We start from the raw sequence: 19,220 nt of genomic DNA on the forward strand, positions 1-19,220 counted from the left end.
GCGAATGCTCATTTACCATTCTGAAAGTCCTAGGACCTTTAAGAATTATGCTAAATTCACTCATCTGCACTGTATAAATGGAAAAGCAAAGGCTGGGTGACAGTACATCTGCTTACAACATGGTTTACTGACTATTTTAAGCCTGTTATTGAGACCTACTGCTTCGAAAAAAGATTCCTTTCAAAATATTGCTGCTCATTGGCAACATACCTGGGCACCCGAGCACTCTGATGAAGATGTACAATCAGCTTAATGTTGTTTGCATGCCAGCTAGCACTTCATTCATTCCACAGCCCATGAATCAAGGAGTAATTCTGAGTTCCAAGTCTTCTTACTTAAGGTGTACATACATTCTGTAAGGCTATAGCTGCCAATGATAGTGATTTCTCTGATGGATCTGGGCAAAGTAAATTATACATCTTCTGAAAAGGATTCATCATTCTAGATGCCATTAAGAATATTTATAATTGGAGGGAAGAGGTCAAAATACCAATATCAACCTTAGTTTGAAAGTGGATTACAACCCTCATTGATGACTTGAGGAGTTCAAGACTTCAGTAGAGGAAGTAGCTGCAAATGCTGCGGAAAGAGCAAGAGAACTAGAATGAGAAGTGGAGCCTGAAGATGTGATGGAATTGCTGCACGCTCAGGACAAAACTTTAACAGATGAAAAATTGCTTCTAATGGATGAGCAAAGAAAGTAGTTCTTGAAATGAAATCTACTCCTAGTAAAGATGCTGTGAAGACTGTTGAAATGACAACAGAGGATTTAGATATTAGATAAGCCTTGTAGATAAAGCAGCGGCAGGACTTGACAGGATGGCCTCCAGTTTGGAAAGAAGTCATACAGTAGGTTATATGTTGTCAAACAGCATCACATGCTACAGAGAAATCATTTGTGAAACAAAGAGTCAATCAAAACAGCAAACTTCACTGTTGTCTAATGCTAAGAAGTTGTCACAGCCACCCCAACCTTCAACAACCACCGCCTTGATCAGTCAGCAGCCTCAACATCAAGGCAATACCCTCCTCCAGCAAAAAAGATTACAACTCATTGAAGGTTCAGATAATGGTTAGCATTTTTTAGCAATTAAGTATTTTTAATTAAGGTATGTACATTTTTCTTCTAGACATAACGCTCTTGCACTCTTAATAGACTACAGTACAAGGTAAACATAACTTTTCCATGTTTTGGAAAACCAAACGTTTCATGGTATTTACTCTATTCTACATAATAGTCTTGAATGAAACTCACAATATCTCCAAAGCATGCCTGCATAAACATCAATAAGGCAAAGTAATTCAGAAAGCCAGGTTTCCTTTCATTTCATCAGACTACCTTGTCTGAAGTCTTGACATTTTAAGCATTTTCCAGACTGAGTTTTATCCCAGTGCTAAAGGCAACACAGCTCTGTATTTCTTTCTGATAAATTTTAAAAAATGATGAATATTTTCAAGTCCCAGTCTGGTCGTATAGCACGTACACAAACATACAGAAAAGGAAAGCGTGATCTCTTTGAATTGAATTGAACTAAAGGGCGTGTATAGTAAACAGTTCTAGTAAAACGTACACTAAATCTTCAGAACACAAAAGGGGAATAAATATTCTATCAAACAAGATTCTGAAAACAATTTTAATTCAAGCTAAAGGTTTTATTAGGATTTCCACACTATAAACTTACATTGGTCTTCAATGACACATGTTAAAATAAAAACCATAATCATCCAAGTTGACTTTTCACTTAAAAGTACAAAATTTTAAGTAAATTGGAAAAGCTTCGTCATTGTAGTAGTATTTCAATATTGATCACAGTTTCCATTAATATGAATACAATGCAAGAGTTTGCTTCAATGAAGAGTTATTTTACATATATACATATTAACACCCTTAATAAACTCAAGTTCTGTGAAATATATTTGAGGAATTCCATCGTCATTGCATTGTAAGTTGTGCAAATTGTAATCACAGGAGGTTTATTCTGTTCTTATTATAAGAAAGCCTTTTGAAACAAAGAAAAAATAACATGGTTCAGACATTTTAGAAATAGATTGGTTAGTTATATCACTACCTTTATTTATTTACTCTTTCTGTGTCATTGATGTCCCCACTTTTAAAAAAGCAGGCCTATCTCTAATAGTCTNTAAACTCAAGTTCTGTGAAATATATTTGAGGAATTCCATTGTCATTGCATTGTAAGTTGTGCAAATTGTAATCACAGGAGGTTTATTCTGTTCTTATTATAAGAAAGCCTTTTGAAACAAAGAAAAAATAACATGGTTCAGACATTTTAGAAATAGATTGGTTAGTTATATCACTACCTTTATTTATTTACTCTTTCTGAGTCATTGATGTCCCCACTTTTAAAAAAGCAGGCCTGTCTCTAATAGTCTACAGAAATAAGTTGGGTAAAGGGTCCTACATTGTGATCAGACAAAAACTATTCAGAAGTAAGCCATGTGTTTTTTCCTTTTTCTCTCAAATTGATTCTGTCCATGAAATATTGTAACAAGGACAATTTCACCCATATTAATTATCAAACAATAATCTCTAAATAGGTGGGTAGGACTTTTATTTAATGTCATAAAATAATTCTAAAGTTTATCTAGGAGAATAAACACTACATAAATATAACTAAGGGATTTTACAATTTAAGTAATAATGGCATGCTTAACAGCCCTTAAATCTTTCATAAAGCAATTTCTGGCCAAAATGGAGGCAGAAGTAGATACACTTTGCCTCCTTTTACAACCAAAAGAAGAACAACAACAAATTTAAAAATAAAAAATAACAAGAAATGCCAGAAATTTGAACTGTATGGAAATCTGACAACCAAAGAATTAGAGAAGAAACATTCATTCAGGCTAGTAGGTGGGGCGGAGACAGGTAGCTGGGGTAGAGAGGACAAATGGCAAGGCAATGGGTGGAAGACTGGGTGGTCCCGCATTTGCATGCAGATTATTATTTTTTAAAATATATTTTATTGATTATGCCATTACAGTTGTTCTATTTCCCCCTCCATTCTCCACCCTGCACACCCCTCCCCCACCACCACCCCCCTTTCGTTCATGTCCATGTGTCACAAGTTCTTTAGATTCTGTATTTCCCATAGTATTCCTGCCCTCCCCCCTATCTATTTTCTACCTACTATCTATCCTATTTTCTGTATCTTCTTCCCCCTTCTCCTCTTCCCACTCCCCTGTTGCTAACCCTCCATGTGTTCTTCATTTCTATGGTTCCACTCCTGATCTAGCTGTCCTCTTGGTTTGCTTTTGTTTTAGGTGTGGCTGTTAATAACTGTGAGTTTGCTGTCCTTTCACTGTTCATATTTTTCATCTTCTTTTTCTTATATAAGTCCCTTTAACATTTCATATAATAAGGGCTTGGTGATGATGAACTCCTTGAATTTGATCTTATCTGAGAAGCACTTTATCTGTCCTTCCATTCTAAATGAAAGCTTTGCTGGATAAAACAATCTTGGATGTAGGTCTTTAGATTTCATGCCTTGGGATACTTCCTTCTAGCCCCTTCTTGCCTGTAAGGTCTCTTTTGAGAAATCAGCTGACAGTCTGATGGAAATTAACTGAGAGGACCAACTGGTGAGTGAGACAGACTGTACAATCCAGGGTTCTAGTGTGGAAAAAGAAAGCCTCAAAACCTCTGGCTGTAAAAATCTGTAGGGGTTGTGGTGGTGGAAGAAACCCCCAGCCTCACAGGAGAGTTCATTGGAGAGATCCACAGGGTCCTAGAACGTACAAAACCTGAGAATCAGCACCAGAATGGCCCGGTTTGTTTGTGAGTGGAGAGGGAAGTAACTGAAAGCCATCCACGAGATGAGCAAGCATCATACTACCTCTTTGACCCCTCCCCCACATACAGTGCCACAATGCAGTGAAGTGGCTTGCCAGGCCCTGTTGAATACCTAAAGCTCCACCCCTTACAACATAACAGGCATGCTGAGACAAAGAAATATGGCCTAAATGCAAGAATAGATCAAAACTCCAGAAATAGAACTAAGCAAAAAAGAGATAGCCAACTTATCTCTTTTGTACAGTTCAAAACACTGGCAATCAGGATGTTCACAGAAATAATTGAGTATGGTTGAAAAATAGAGGTAAAAGTGAAAGCTATGCAAATTGAAATACAGAAAAATAGACATGGAACCCACAGTGAAGGGAAGGAAACTGGGACTCAAATCAATGACTGGTCCAGAAGGAAGAAATAATCATTCAATTGGAACAGAATGAAGAAACAAGAATTAAAAAAAATAGTAAGGAGAGACTGAGGAACCTTCAAGACAACTTTAAACATTCCAAAATCTGAATCATAGGGGTGCCAAAAGGAGAAGAGGAACAGCAAGAAACTGAAAACTTATTTAACAAATAATGAAGGAGAAATCCCCCAATCTGGCAAAGGAAATAGACTCCCAAGAAATCCACGAAGTTCAGGGAGTCCCAAAGAACTTGGACCCAGGGAGGAACACACCAAGGCACATCATAATTACATTGCCCAAGATTAAAGATAAGGAGAGAATCTTAAAAACAGCAAGTGAAAAAGAGACAGTTACCTACAAAGAAGGTCCCATTATACTATCAGCTGATTTTTCAAAAGAAACCTTGTAGGCAAGAAGGTACTGGAAAGAAGTATTCAAAGTCATGAAAGGCAAGGACCTACATCCAAGATCACTCTACTCAGCAAAGCTATCATTTAGAATAGAAGGGCAGATAAGATCAAGTTAAAGGAATCCATCATCACCAAGCCCTTATTAGATGACATGTTAAAGGGACTTAGCTAAGAAAAAGAAGATGGTCAAATATATGAACAGTAAAATGACAACAAACTCACAACTATCAACAATTAAGCCTAAAAAGAAACAAAAACTTACACTCAGCAAACAACTAGAACAGGAACTGAATCAAAGAAATGGAAATTACATGGGGGGATATCAGTGGGGAGGGGTTACAGGAAAAAAGGGGGAAAAGGTATAGGGAATAAGAAACATAAATGGTAGATACAAAATAGACAGGGGGAGGTTAGGAATGGTATAGGAAATGGAGCAGCCAAAAAAATTTATATGTATGACCCATGGACATGAACTAAGGTGGGGGGAATACTGATAGGAGGAGGGGTTCAGGGTGGAGGAGAATAGAGAGGGGGAAAATGGGACAACTATAATGGCATAATTAATAGAATATACTTTAAAAAAGTCTCACAAAGCTACAATCATTAAAACCATTAGAGCAAAAGAAACAAGAATATACAACATATTATATATCCTCAAAACATATTATAATTTATACAAAGTTAAATCACAGTAAATTAAACAGCAAAATTTAGTAAGGAGAGGGGAAAATATTGAAGTTTTTGTTTTAATAAATTAAGGAAAATAATTTTAGATATTTATTTCACAATGTTTGCCCCCCAAATTGCACATGACCAAATTTTAAACATATAAAATCTAGTCATCATAAAAAAGAAGGAAGAGGAGGAGGAGAAAAAGTGTTCTATGCAACTTTCCAGTCCTGGCTATGACAGACTAATCAATCTCAGACATGCCCTCCTACCATAAATAGCTTAAAACATGGCCAAACATGGCCAATACCCAAATAACATTTTGGGTATTGGGAACCAGTAATACACACCTGTATTTCTTTCTGGAAGGAAAGAAACACATGGTTCTTGGGGCCTCACATTTGTCTCGGCTGTCTGCCTGGGAGCAGACCATAGAGGTGAAGCTAAGGCAGAGCAGAACAGATCCTCTGACCTAAAGAAGCCAAAGTGAGAGGGTAGCTTCTTTGAGGATTCTAAAGAAGCTACAATTTGCAGGCACATTACCGGAAGGTGTGAGATAGGCGAAGCTGTCTTCCGGAATTCTGCGTGCAGTTCTTCAGACATCCTTAGCCACGATCTGGGCTATGTATGTCCAGGGTGAGACTCTACAAAGCCTAAAGACTGTGTAGGGCCGAGAGCTGAATGGATATCTCAAGATCCACAACTGCCCCAGTAGTTAGGGGAGGTCTTCTCCCAGCCATGCTGGGGAGACCTTGCTGAGACATCATGAATTCCTTGATACTCCAGAAAGGCAATTAGTAATAAATAAGAATTATGCATAAAGAAAGGAAAAAGGAAAAACAAAACTGAAATAACCCACTCTGGCATAGAAAAATTAAAACCAGTCAGTGTAGAAAAGATTCACCAGTGATTTCACTCCCAGCCAGAAGAAAATTGGGCACTTTTTAAAGGAAAACAACATAATTTCTGCTTTCTACAGCTATTACCGAAAGTGTCCAACATATGATCCAAAATGATTAGATCTAAAAAGAAGTAGGGAAATGTAATCCCTAATCAAGAGAAACAAAAACAGTAAATAACAAACAAACAAACAAAAAACAGAAATAGGCACCCAAGAGTTGCAGTTAGAACTAGCAGCAAAGAATTTAAAATAACTATTATTAATGAGTTCAAAGACCTAAGATTGGCATAAAGAGTGAATAGATAAATAACCTCAAAATAAAAATAAAAAAGAACTAAAGGAAAATTCTAGAACTAGAAAATATGACCTCAGAAATGAAAAATGCAAAGGATGGGCCAAATAGCAGATTGAAGGCATTAAAAGGTAGGTGAACTTTTGAAGAAAGATCAATGAAATTAATCAATCAGAAAAAAAAAGAGAAGAATAGCGAAAAGAATAAAAAGCTTAAATAACTATACCCAATTCTTACAAGTATGTAATGGTATTCATGGTTTTCATTTGCATTTCTCTAATGGCTGCCGCTGTTGAAATCTTTTATTTGGCTTATCTCTCATCTGTACATCATCTTTCATCAAATGATTCCCCATGTGTTTCGCCAATTTTCTAATTGGATTTTTCTTGGTGTTTTGCCATTGACTGTTGAGAGTTATTGATATATATTCTACATATTAGTCTTTTGTAAGATACGTAATTTATGAACATTTCCTCCCAGTATGCAGCTTGACTTTTATCTTCTTACCAGGATCTTGTACACAGCAAAATATTTTTCACTGTGATGAAGCCCCATTTCCCAAATTTTCCTTTTATGAGTTGTGCTTTTATTGTCAAATCTAAGAACTCTTTGCTTGTTCCTAAATAACTGAAGATTTTCTCCTATGTTGTCTCTAAAAGTTTTACATTTTACACTTAAGTCCATAATTCATTTAAATTAATATTTTACAGGATGTGAGACAGGTCAAGTTTTACTTTTTTGCCTATTACTGTACAATTTGTTCCAGCACCATTTGTCCAAAGGGCTACCTTGCCTTCATTGAATTGGTTATGCAACTTTGCCAAACATAACTAGGGTATCCTTTTTGAGTCAATTCCTGCTTTCTCTATTCTGTTCTCTTGATCGACCCCTCACTGATATTACACAGTCTTGATTACTATATAGCTATATAATGAACCATGAATCCAGGAATATTAATTCTTCTCACTTTATTCTTTTTTTTTCAAAATTGTTTAAGCTATTCTAGTCCCTTTACCTTTCCATATAAACTTTAGAATAATCTCTTATGTAACTACAAAAATAAATTGCAGGGATTTTAATAAAAATTGCATTGAACCTATATATTATTAGGAAAGAATTGACATGATTACTATGTGGGTGTTTTAATTAATTCATGAACACAGTTTTCTTTCCATTTATTTAGGTCTTCTTTAATTTCTTATATCAGTGGTTTGCAGTTTTCAGCACCCAAATCCTCTACAGATTTTGTTAGACTTACACCTAACTATTTTATTTTCTTTGAGCAATTGTAAAGTGTGTTGTATCTTTAATTATGGTGTACACATGTCTATTTCTAGTGTACAGAAATGCAATTAATTTGTATATTTATTTTGCGTCCTCTGATTCTGCTAATTCACTTAGTAGTTCTAAGAGAATTCTTTTTATCCTTACTCAAGGACATTTTATTTTCATAGCTTTTACAGAGACAGAGTGAGAGAAACATTGATGTGAGAGAGAAACCTCAACTGGCTGCTTTCTCTTATGTGCTCAGACTAGGGATCAAACGCACAACCTGGATATGTGCCCTGACTGGGAACTGAACACACAATCTTTCTGTGTACACGATGACATTCCAACTAACTGAGCCACACCAACCAATAGGGGGATTGTTTTTAATTTCTTGGGATTTCCTGTGTACATATACTATCTGCAAATAAGGACAATTTTATTGCTTCCTTGGAAATCTCTATGACTTCTATCTCCTTTTCTAGCCTTATTGCACTAACTGGAACTTCCATCACTATGTTAAATTTAGTGAGAGTGGAAATCCTGGCCTTGTTGCTGATTTTAGATGTGAAGCATTCAATGTTTCAGTATTAAACATAAAGTTGGTTATAGGTTTTATGGAGTCACCTTGTTCCTTGGCCTCTCAGATCCTTTGATGGTTGGGGCTCACTTTGAGTATATGGCCCTTCCATAACACAGTCATAGTGAAAAATTCTTTTATTGCTGAATTCTATTTGCCAATATTTTTGTTAAAATTTTTTATATCTGCATAAAGGAGGGATATTGGTCAATAATTTTATTTCTTTCTTTTTGTACGTATCTGGTTTGGTACACAAAATTAGTAGTGTCCCCTATTTTTTTTTTGGTCTGATAGACACTATGTGGAACTAGTGTTGATTCTTTAAATATTGGGAGGTTTTCCAGTGAAATTATCTGGGTTAAAAATTTCTTCTCTTAGAAGATTTCTTTATGTGGCAAATTTGTTATCCTTTATAATTATAGAGTTATTCAAATTATCTATTTCACTTTGGGTGAGTTGTAGTAGTTTGTGTTTTTCAAGAAATTGGTTGATTTTATCTATCCTGTCAGATGTATGCTTATAAAGCTGTTTGTAGTATTATCATTGTTTTGATATCTAAAGGATCTATGCTGCTGTTCCATCCTTTATATTAGTATTTTTTTCTTTGATAATTTGCCAGAGGTTCATTAATTTTCTTGATCTTTTCAAAGAATCAACACTGTGCTTTTCTGGAATTCTCTATTACTTTGTTTTAATAAAAAGTTCATTAATTTCTGCACTTGAATTATTTCCTTCTTCCTGCTTGCTTTCTATTTATTTTGCTCCTCTTTTTATAGGATCTTTACAGATGAAGCATAGATTCTTGATTTGAGACAATTCTTTCTAATGTATGCATTTAGTGCCATAGATTCCATTCTCAGCACAGGTTAGGTAATGCCTCTCAAACTATGGTATGTTATAGCTACATTGTCACTAAGCTTAATGCATTTTTTCTATTTTCTTTAAGACTTTCTCTTTGAGCCATGGATTATTTGGAAGTATGTTTTTTAGTTTTTATGTGTTCGGAGATTTTCCTCTTGCTATTACTGATTTCCAGTTTGGGTCCAATTGTGGACGGAGAACACAGTCTGCATGATTTCAGTCCTTTTGAATTTGTTGAGGTTTATTTAATGATCGAAAATATGGTCTATCTTGGTATATGTTCCACAGACACTTGAAAAGAATGTGTAGTCTGCATGTGTATTCTGCTGTTGATGGATAGAGTTCTGTATTAATTAGATCTTATTGGTAATGTTGTTGAATTCTTCTTTATCTTTGCTGAATATTTGTCTAATAGTTATATCAATTGTTAAAAGAGGGTTATTGAAGTCATTATTATTATGGATTTTTCTGCCTATTCAGTCCCATCAATTTTTGCTTCACATAGTGTACAGCTCTATTATTTAATTTATACCCATCAATAGCAGAATTAGTCAAAGGAGAAAAACTGGAATTTTAATATTTTGTTGATGGGAGTATGGAATGGTTCGACCATATTGGGAAGCTGTTTGTTCATTTCTTATTACATTAAAAAAATATGGCTCAGAAATTTCACTCTCAGTTATATATCCAAAACAAATGAAAACACACACACATACATGCGGAGTGAGTCTATTACTGACATACACACAGAGATTTGTATAAGTGTGTAAAGCAGTGTTACAATAATCAGAAACTGGAACCAAACCAAATGTTCATCAGTACAAACTTATACAAAAGAATTTTGGTATAATCTTATAGTGGAAAACAATTTTTCAATAAAATATAATTACCCTCTTATATGTATAATAATAATAAAAATTACATCAACATTAAGTTAAACAAAAGTAACAGGCACAAAAGTTTGTCATTTCACTGTGTGTAAATTTTATCTCAATAAATTATGTCACACAGTTTTTTAAATGTGTGTCTAAAAACAATAGAAGATTGACATAATACATATACATAAAATTTATAGTTCCCTAAAATAATTACACAAATATAATTGAAAGAAAAATGAGAAAAATATTTAATGCAAACATGACAAATGATTAAAATAATATTTCAAAACTAATATATGTGTAAAAGTAAGCAAAACACTAACACTCACATAGATAAATGGGTAACAGTCATAAATAATTTACAAAAGGGAAAATACACTTAAGCAAATGTGGCTAAACTTATACTCTTTTCCCACTGACCTGGCTCTTGTTTTCTGAATCCTTGAGCACTATTCCCAACTACTCTTGGGATGAAGCAGGTGACAGTCTAGACGAATAAAGCCTTCAAAGATCTAGGTACCTCTAGGACATCCAGGAACAATTTCCAGTAGGCAGTTTAACATCTGGGTCTGTGGTTTAGTAACACTATGGGAGCTCCAAAAGTAGACTTGGAAGTCATGAATGTGTACATGGTGATTGAAGTTATGGGTGTAAACGTGATCACCAATGGACAGATACAGAGTGAAAAGAGAGGACAAGAGAAGATTAAAACTGTGAATTCCAGACTTTCAGCCCACTGTAATGCTATTTTAAACTAACTAGTTTAAGAGCCTGAGCTATTTGGGTTCTTTTTCTTCCCTACACAGGTCATGACGCGGCTAACTGAAGGAGGAGGCCAGCAGTTTGAGCGTTTTAGTCACGTTATTACTGACTGAATCTGTTACCGATAGTATCCAGCTATTGTAGAAGCACCATACATGTTAGTAGAGTGAACATGACCTCAGAAGTTTTTCCTTATGTTCTGTACACAACATCCACTTAAGGCAAGATTCCCAGGGCCCAAAAGAAAGTCCCAATACTTTCTCAGACAGACTCCACATGGATCAGACCAATGCCAATATTTTCAAACATTATACTTTGATTGATTGGTGTGAATGCACAAATAAGCTATCATAGAAGCTAAAATCGAGGATTTAAAACATGTTGCATGTCTCATTGTCTAAGATGAAACTGTCATTCATCTTGCTTGGAAAGAAGAGAAAGTTTTATGAAAAATTTGTTCTACTATCCATGAGGGATGCTGTGGAAGTTCAGTTTTCCGATCTTGCCAGCCCTGGTGATTTTTCCCCCTTCTACATTGTTGCCAATATGTGTGCCAAAGTCTTCTGTGATATTCAGCTTGCCAGGTATAGCTCAATTAATTTTGTTAAAACCTCAGCATTGTTCTTTTCTCTCACTGGTGATATTATAATGAAGACCTACACTCTGTGTTAATTTTCAGTTCCCTAGGTAGAGTTTTTCATTGTTATGAAGTGAACCTAATTCCATGGATGGCCATTAAACACCTGTGCTTAAGTCATGGACTTCTTGCCTCTTTCCCTTAATATAATTTCCAGATTATATCACATTCTGAATAACCTGAATTTTATGCATTACCTAACCCTCATGATCTCAAGCGTTACTGGCCAAACTTGGTCAGGGATAACTTTGGCATTAAGAATGAATGAAGCCGAGTTATAAGTCACAATGTCAACAGATTGTACTCTTTTGGTGACAAAAGAAATGAAATGCACCCATGCTTTCTAAGACACGCTTTTTGATCAGGCATTAGACAAAAAGCATTCTAGTCTTTCATCACAATGCCCTTCAGAAACATCAGCATGTGTGCATGCATATGCTGTTATCTTTAGAAACTAATAAAAATCAGTCACTGAGGAAATGTAGTAACACACATTAAAAGTAGAGCTGCAGGTAGTCTGTCACGCTCATCATGAGCAGAGATGCACAGTGAGGAAAAACTCGCCAGGCAGAACCCATGGACTATCTCCTTACAAAACCTGGGAAACATAGTTTTTGTACAATGTGTCATTTCATAAGACACATTCAAGTTAGTACTCTCCTGAGAGGAAAAAGCCCATAAACCAAAAGCTTGAAGCAAAGCATGGTTTAGAAATGACAGTGTTCTTCTAGTGGATTCGGTAATATTTCTTCCAACATAAAATCCATATTATTAAATAAACAATAATCCAAGGGAGTAATGATTTCCTTGGATTAGGATAATATAAATTACTTTTTATTTTGCCTAACAAAGCATAAATTACTTTAAATGTTATGAAGTTATCAATGGTTTTATCTGAATGTCAGATACCAAAAAAGTCAGAGACAATATTTTAAAAATAAATTTCACTTTTCTGGAAAATTCACTTGGTACAAATGAAGTCTAGGACTGTATCTTATTGTTTGTGTTTCCCACACTGGCTACCATACAAAGTGTCACCTGTAGTAAACATCCCTCACAGTGGGAATATTAATTGATTGATAGGAGACCCAATCTGGATGCCAGCTCCGCCATGAAGTCCCTCCTTCTACCTTGCTCACTTCAAAAATAGTATAGCCCATCCCTGGCTTCTCTTTCTAGTCACATTCTAGAACATTTCCTCATAATATTTCCAGTGTTTCTGAAAAATATCTCTGGAAGAGGGAAATAACTTAAAAGAGGAAAGGGGAGAGACTAAAAAGCACACTAGAGCAAGGATCTCCACGTGTGGCATCATTCCTTGCTTCCCAGAGTATTATTTTACAGATAAATTAACTGAGGGCCAGTAACATGAGCAGCTTGTTTCAGGGGTCAACACTGGAACTCAGTGCTCTGATTGCTGTGCTGGGGAACATTGCATTGCATTCTGCTGATGCTGAAAATGTGAACCTTATGAGGACTTGGAGTGTGTCTTTTCTCTCATTTGCTTACCACTCTCATTCGGTTCCTTGCATAGGTTTTACCTGTCCTTTTCCCAAACTCCCTCTATAAAACAAAACAGAAACTGGAAACAAAAAAAAAGAAAAGAAGAAAAAAGGAACATATAAATTAAATTGAAATGGATGTTGTTTTTAAATAAGTTCTCATGCTTTCTTTTAAAATGTTCTTTTACATTTGAGCTTTCCATAGAATGTGTATTCCTTGTCTTTCCAGTTAGGTGAAGACAGGGTAAGGTAGTATTACTTGTTTTTATCGCCATATGAGCTGGCGCTGAATTATGTGTCCAGGCTCTTCTAGGCACTGAGGGCCACGGGTAAATTTTCTGGAAGGTAAATTAAGCACGTATTGCACACATTTGCTAAGGGGCAATTAAAAGAGAGTAAAGCTCAACTTTGAGCAATTTACCCATAATTTGGCCATCAGAAAAATCTGAAAAAATTTAAATATGGAAACATTTAATTTCAGTATTTATTAAAGGTTTGTGCTTTTGAATTTGGTTCATTTCTCTTTTTTTAAAAAAAATGAATTCCATCCAGCAAAGAGTAGGAGATAAAAGACTATAATCTGTCGGAGTGCCAGTGGTTTTTAAAATATTTTATTCTGCTATTTTGAGGCATAAAAAAGCAATGGTTGAGAAGACCAAACAGGATGCTATATATGAATGTGCTACAAACAACACCTGGTGCAAAGTAATCTCTCAGTGAAGGTTCAGCATCACCATGAGAGACCAACTGAGAACAAAGCAGGCACAGTCTCAGGCCTCATGGAGCTCGAATGTTTCTGCAAGTTTAACTAACTTTAACTTGGAAATTCTAGGTTACACCGAATGTAGCATTACTATTTGCTTTGTGTAAAACAAAAAGGAATAGAGATAAATAATAAAAACAAAGCAGGTGGCTTACAACTTGATTTTTAAAACCAAAGAAAAATGTTAGGCATTATTATTTTTCGATCTCTGAGTTAATTCCCAATCTTTGTAAGAGATCCAAATCGTTAGCAACCTCTAAATTTTAACAGGGAGGGGCGGGCAGGGAGGAATCTGTCTTATCAATGAAAAGAATAATATCACTTGTCTGAAAGACTCAGTAAATAATTCTTTCAAATATAAAATGTTTGCACCCTGGTCAGGTGACTCAGTTGGTGGGACCATCATCCCACACCGCACCAAAAGACCGTGGTTCCTTTCCCAGTCAGGGCACATACCTCGGCTATGGGTTTGGTCCCTGGTCGATGTGTATGGGAGCAACATTGGTGTTCCTCTCTCCCTCTCTCCCTTCCTCTCTCTCTAAAAATCAATAAAGGCATATCTTCAGGGAGGATTAAAAATATATGTATATACATAAATTTTCCAATTATATACATCTAAAACTTTACCCCGCACACACACATGCAGAAACACTATACAAATGCCTGACTAGAGCTATCTCTATGTGTTGAAACAGTGATATCAGTATATTCATTGGCAGAATATACCCTGAAAAATAGACGTTATTAAAATAAAAGACTTTTGATTATAGAAACTGTCCTAAACTATAAAAGTGTGTAAATTCTTTCTGAGCATTTGCTATCATAATTTGTCCTTTCCAAAATTGTATTCAGGTTTTTTTAAAAACTTCCTATTGGCTATGGAGAAGAAATATGGACAAAATATTGTGTATGTTTTTGTGGTGGTTCATGTTTTTCCTTCTTTTCTTTAATTTCCTTTATAAATAGTTTTGCAATAAACAAATGGGAGCAAACAAAAATGCCCCATATGTTTTAACTTCAATTTGCAAATTTACTTTTTCAAAAACCAGAATTTGTAGCCAACTTTTTAAAACTCATCTTTCAAGGCAAATCACTTCTTTAAACAATCTAAAACCTAACAACTTTGCCACTTTCACTGCCAGCAAATGCTTCTCCAGGAATACTATAAACGTTTGTTGGGTCTATTTTTTTTTCTTTATGAAGTTGTTAAAATGACAGGGTATTTCAATTCATAGGTGAGGGCTCTATAGGACCTCATGTGTATGAACCATGGCTGGAGACATCGCTGTTTAGCATTCTAAACTGCTAACTTCCTCTGCAGGCACAAATGGACATGGTTTTCTCCCACATTAATGAATTTTTAAAGTAGCAATATGGCGACTCCAGGTGGTGTGGTTATCCATAGATGATAACCCTCCGGAGAATGCCTCCTCTTCTCAGCAGCGAGGATCGCCAGGCCCGTCATGCCTTCCTGCTCTCTTACAGGACAATGACAGCAACTGCAAACAATCATAGGCATGGGAAGCACACAGAATGTATGTGTTTTGCCCATTTGTTAATTATAAAGGCCACTAACACCATTGGCCACGATGTGTACACTTTTACACTCTCATGATAATTTCGCAAAGTTTTAGTATGTGGTTTTGTGTTGTGACACCATCGATCAAAGTCCATTTTCTGACACGTGTAGCAGAAGCAACATGTTCCACGCAGGTTATTTCTGGAATTGCATTACTTATTGTAATAGAGTCCTGTCGTGTGTCTCTATCGTACCGACTTTATCTGCCCTGCTGCTCCCACCCGGGTGGTGTCCACTCTTGTACCCCGTTGAGCATGCACAAAATGTGGTGATAGGGTACAGAAGAATGCATTTCTTTTAGGAATTATATGTAATTGAGCAATACGTACAAAACTGCACTTGGGTTTCTGTGTTTAGTTTAAACCCTAATACCGTGATCTTGTAAACTTTCTCGTTTATTGAGAACATACATGTGACAAAACTGACCTTTAGAAGACCAAAACCATTTCTCTACTTCCTTTCATTATTTACTTAATAACTAAAAGAACTCTGAGTGACATCAAGTGTTTATTTTTTAGTGGAGATGCAATGTCCATATCCTATTGTTCACTGCTCTACAAAACGTGCTTTGGGCACAGTCCTCATGAGAGGAGAAAACACTCAGAAAGTTGAAACATTTTTTTTTCTGCATTTAATTCCACATTGAATTTTCACAAGCAATTCAAGGACAAAATGAGGGCTGAAATGGAAACTGACAAAATGATAAAAATAAGTTGGTTAGAATTTGACAGAAAAATTAGAGTGCCCTTAAGTGATGCTAAAGAAAGCACTGTGTATATCGCACATGAAGCATAACAAGAAAGAGAGCTCTCTTTAATTGCAAAGAGAAAAAAAAATCCCAATTATTGCCAAATTTAATTTCTTTCCAGAATTTAACTAACTGCATAAGATCTGACAGGCTAACATCAGTGCATTATGGAAATCAGTCACAATTACTGTCAACGTTTTGCTCTGAAAAGCTTTTGAATTAGACCTTTTGCAAATTATAGCAAGGAAACTGACCTAGGACATGTTTATATCAAGGGATATAGTGTTTGAAATAAATCTTTTACTATTATATTCCTCATATTTGGGAAGTTGGGGATTTGAATGTGTAATTTCATTCATTTCTAATCAGCTTTAACACAAATGGAAATTCTAAAATTAGCAGAAAAGAGAGAAATAGGGAATAACTAACATGCACTTTCACCTTTTGTAACATGGTTAAAATTGTAATAATTGTTATCTAACAGAATGCAATTTAATATGCTTTTAAGTGCTTCTAATATTAATTAGTATTAATGTGTATTAGTATTAATATTAGTGTTAATACTAATATATTAGTATTAATATTATTAGTATTAATACTTCTAATTTAGTATGCTTTTAAGTGCTTCTAATATTAATTTTAACAGAAGGAAATGGTACATATGTATTTAAAATTATAATATATAAGGTGGACAAATTAATTAAATAAGTGATACATAAAAGATAAACAAATATGTATTGATTGATAAATAGATATAAATAGACAAATTATGTTTCTTAAGGCAAAAGGCCTGCAACTTAACTACAAATGATAGAATGTGACATCAGGACAAAAGGTCAGTAAGTTTACATACAGTGTCTTTTAAAATAAAATTAAATTCATCACTGATTTGTGTCCTTTTTCTGAAAATTAATTGAAACTATGTGGTTATTACATATATCTCTACTCTATTATCCCACATTTTCTATTTTTAATTAAGATTTTCTAAGGATACTTGTTACTTCCTTGGGGAATGAGTCAGAGGTCCATTCTCTAGAAAGTTTCATCCACCAGGGGAAAAAGTGTGGAAAGATGTAATCACTTAAAACACTACAACTAGACATAACTAGAAATTAGAACACCCATTATTCACATTAATAGAATCACCAGCTCATAGATGACTTTCAAGTCCATATCATAGCATCTGAAGAGTTCACAATTTCAGGGAGAAAGCCAAATCTTAAACATATACATCCTGGAAAGTTTTTGACAGTACAACCTTTGTGAAATAATAGAAAAAAAGAATTACAATTATTTCTTTCAGAATGTCATGGTTCAAAAGAAAGAAGTGGCAGTAGAATAGATTGCCCCAGAGACTTAGAAGGTGACCTTAACTCTCTCTTATAAATATCAGTTCTTCAGGAAACAAAGATATTCCTATATGAAAGTAGCTGCATAGACCTTTGTATAATGAATTAATGGTTTGAATTAATGGTTTACCCTCACTCATGGTCCCTATTACATCATAAAAAGTTGTATTCACGAGGACTTTTATTTGTAGACTGATCCAAGAACCTAAGGCACACACACACACTGACGGATCTGACAAGGTTAGTGGCCTTGTTGTCCCTTTTCCATAAGAAAAACTTATGCAAGGAATAAAAGCCTAATTTATGACAAAGTATAAATGCTTTCTACATATATTGGTGAAGTTCTCCATTCTCTTCCTGATCAGAATATAAAAATTGTAGCCCCAAAAGGTAAGAGTGAGTTATATTTTTGTCTTTATAGCCTCCCACATCCCTAATATACTACCCTATTTGGCCTGTGTCCTGAATCCTGAGTTCTGTGCCAGTAAACACTTCCAGACCTAGTTCTCTATTGTTACCTCACCTCCCATTGAGGCAGACAGGGTAGTGCTGGTTATAGTCTGGACACCTGATCACAGAAAGGTGAAAGGACTCCTCCCAGTCCCGGTTACCCTCACTGATATGCTGCCTAACTGCAGATGGTAAAATACTTGGATGGAAGAAATTCAAAGTTTCTTTTCTCAAATTGAATTTATTGGAGTGACATTGGTGAATAAAATTTTATAGGTTTCAAGCGTACAATTCTACGATACATCATCTATATATTGTATTGTGTGTTCACCACCCCAAGTCAAGTCTTCTTCTAACACTATCTCCCCTTTACCCTCTTCTATTTCCCTGCTCCCCTCTTTCCCTCTGGTAATCACATGCTGTTGTATGTGTCTACAAGGGTTTTTTTTTAATCCTTTCACCTTTTTCACTCAGTCCCCCAAAGCCCCCCCATCCCCCTAACAGCTGTCAGTCTGCTCTCTGTATCTATGAGTCTGTTTCTATTTTGTACGTTAATTTATTTTGTTCATTAGATTCCACATATAAATGAAATCATATGGTATTTGTCTTTCTCTGGACAAATTTCTCTGCATTTCTTAGGAATGCACTGAAGTTTATACCAAACCTTGACCCTATGCATAGTTCTTATTTATCTCTGGCTAAAAATCCTCCATTTTACCAAATTCTAAATATAAACTATATCCACCAAGAATTAAGAACCAAGAGAATAGATACATAAAGCGGACTCTTCACTCATTTCTACTGTCAGATATTTTCTAAGGATTTTTGCCATAAAAATGTCTCCTTTACTGGTACAACCACTAGACAAAACAGAATGGAATTTCCTCAGAAAACTAAAATGAATGTGCCTTTTGACTGGGCAATTCCACTGCTAGGATTATACCCTAAGAACCCTGAAACACCAGTCCAAAAGAACCTATGCACCCCAATGTTCATAGCAGCACAGTTTACAATACCCAAGTGCTGGAAGCAACTTAGGTGCCCATCAGTAAATGAATGGATCAACTATGGTACATTTACACAATGGAATTCTATGCAGCAGAAAGAAAGAAGGAGCTCCTGCCCTTTGCAACATCATGGATGGAACTGGAAAGCATTATGCTAAGTGAAATAAGCCAGGTGGTGAAAGACAAATACCATATGATATCACCTTTAACAGGAATCTAAACAACAAAACAATCAAACAAGCAAAATATAACCAAAGACACTGAAATAGAGAACAGGCTGACAGTGACCAGAGGGGAGAAGGGAGGGAATTTCAGGGGAAAGGGGGAAGGGTTTATAGAAACTAGTATAAAAGAC

At 35.4% G+C, this 19,220-nt stretch overlaps 1 long non-coding RNA gene across 1 annotated transcript; it reads right to left on the reverse strand.

Annotated features, from left to right (window-relative positions):
• Positions 1-929: 929 nt before the first annotated feature.
• LOC119000322 (uncharacterized) lies at positions 930-18,800 on the reverse strand. The gene is made up of 4 exons (XR_005069295.1): positions 18,708-18,800; positions 17,901-17,908; positions 4,184-4,188; positions 930-940 (listed from the first exon to the last, which is right to left on the reverse strand). It is a non-coding gene; the product is annotated as an uncharacterized LOC119000322 (long non-coding RNA).
• Between the last annotated feature and the right edge of the window lie 420 nt (positions 18,801-19,220).

The sequence above is a fragment of the Sturnira hondurensis genome, unplaced genomic scaffold (genome assembly GCF_014824575.4).
Source record: "Sturnira hondurensis isolate 20B ecotype Veracruz unplaced genomic scaffold, ASM1482457v3 Scaffold0015596, whole genome shotgun sequence".
NCBI classification, from domain to species: Eukaryota; Metazoa; Chordata; class Mammalia; order Chiroptera; family Phyllostomidae; genus Sturnira; species Sturnira hondurensis.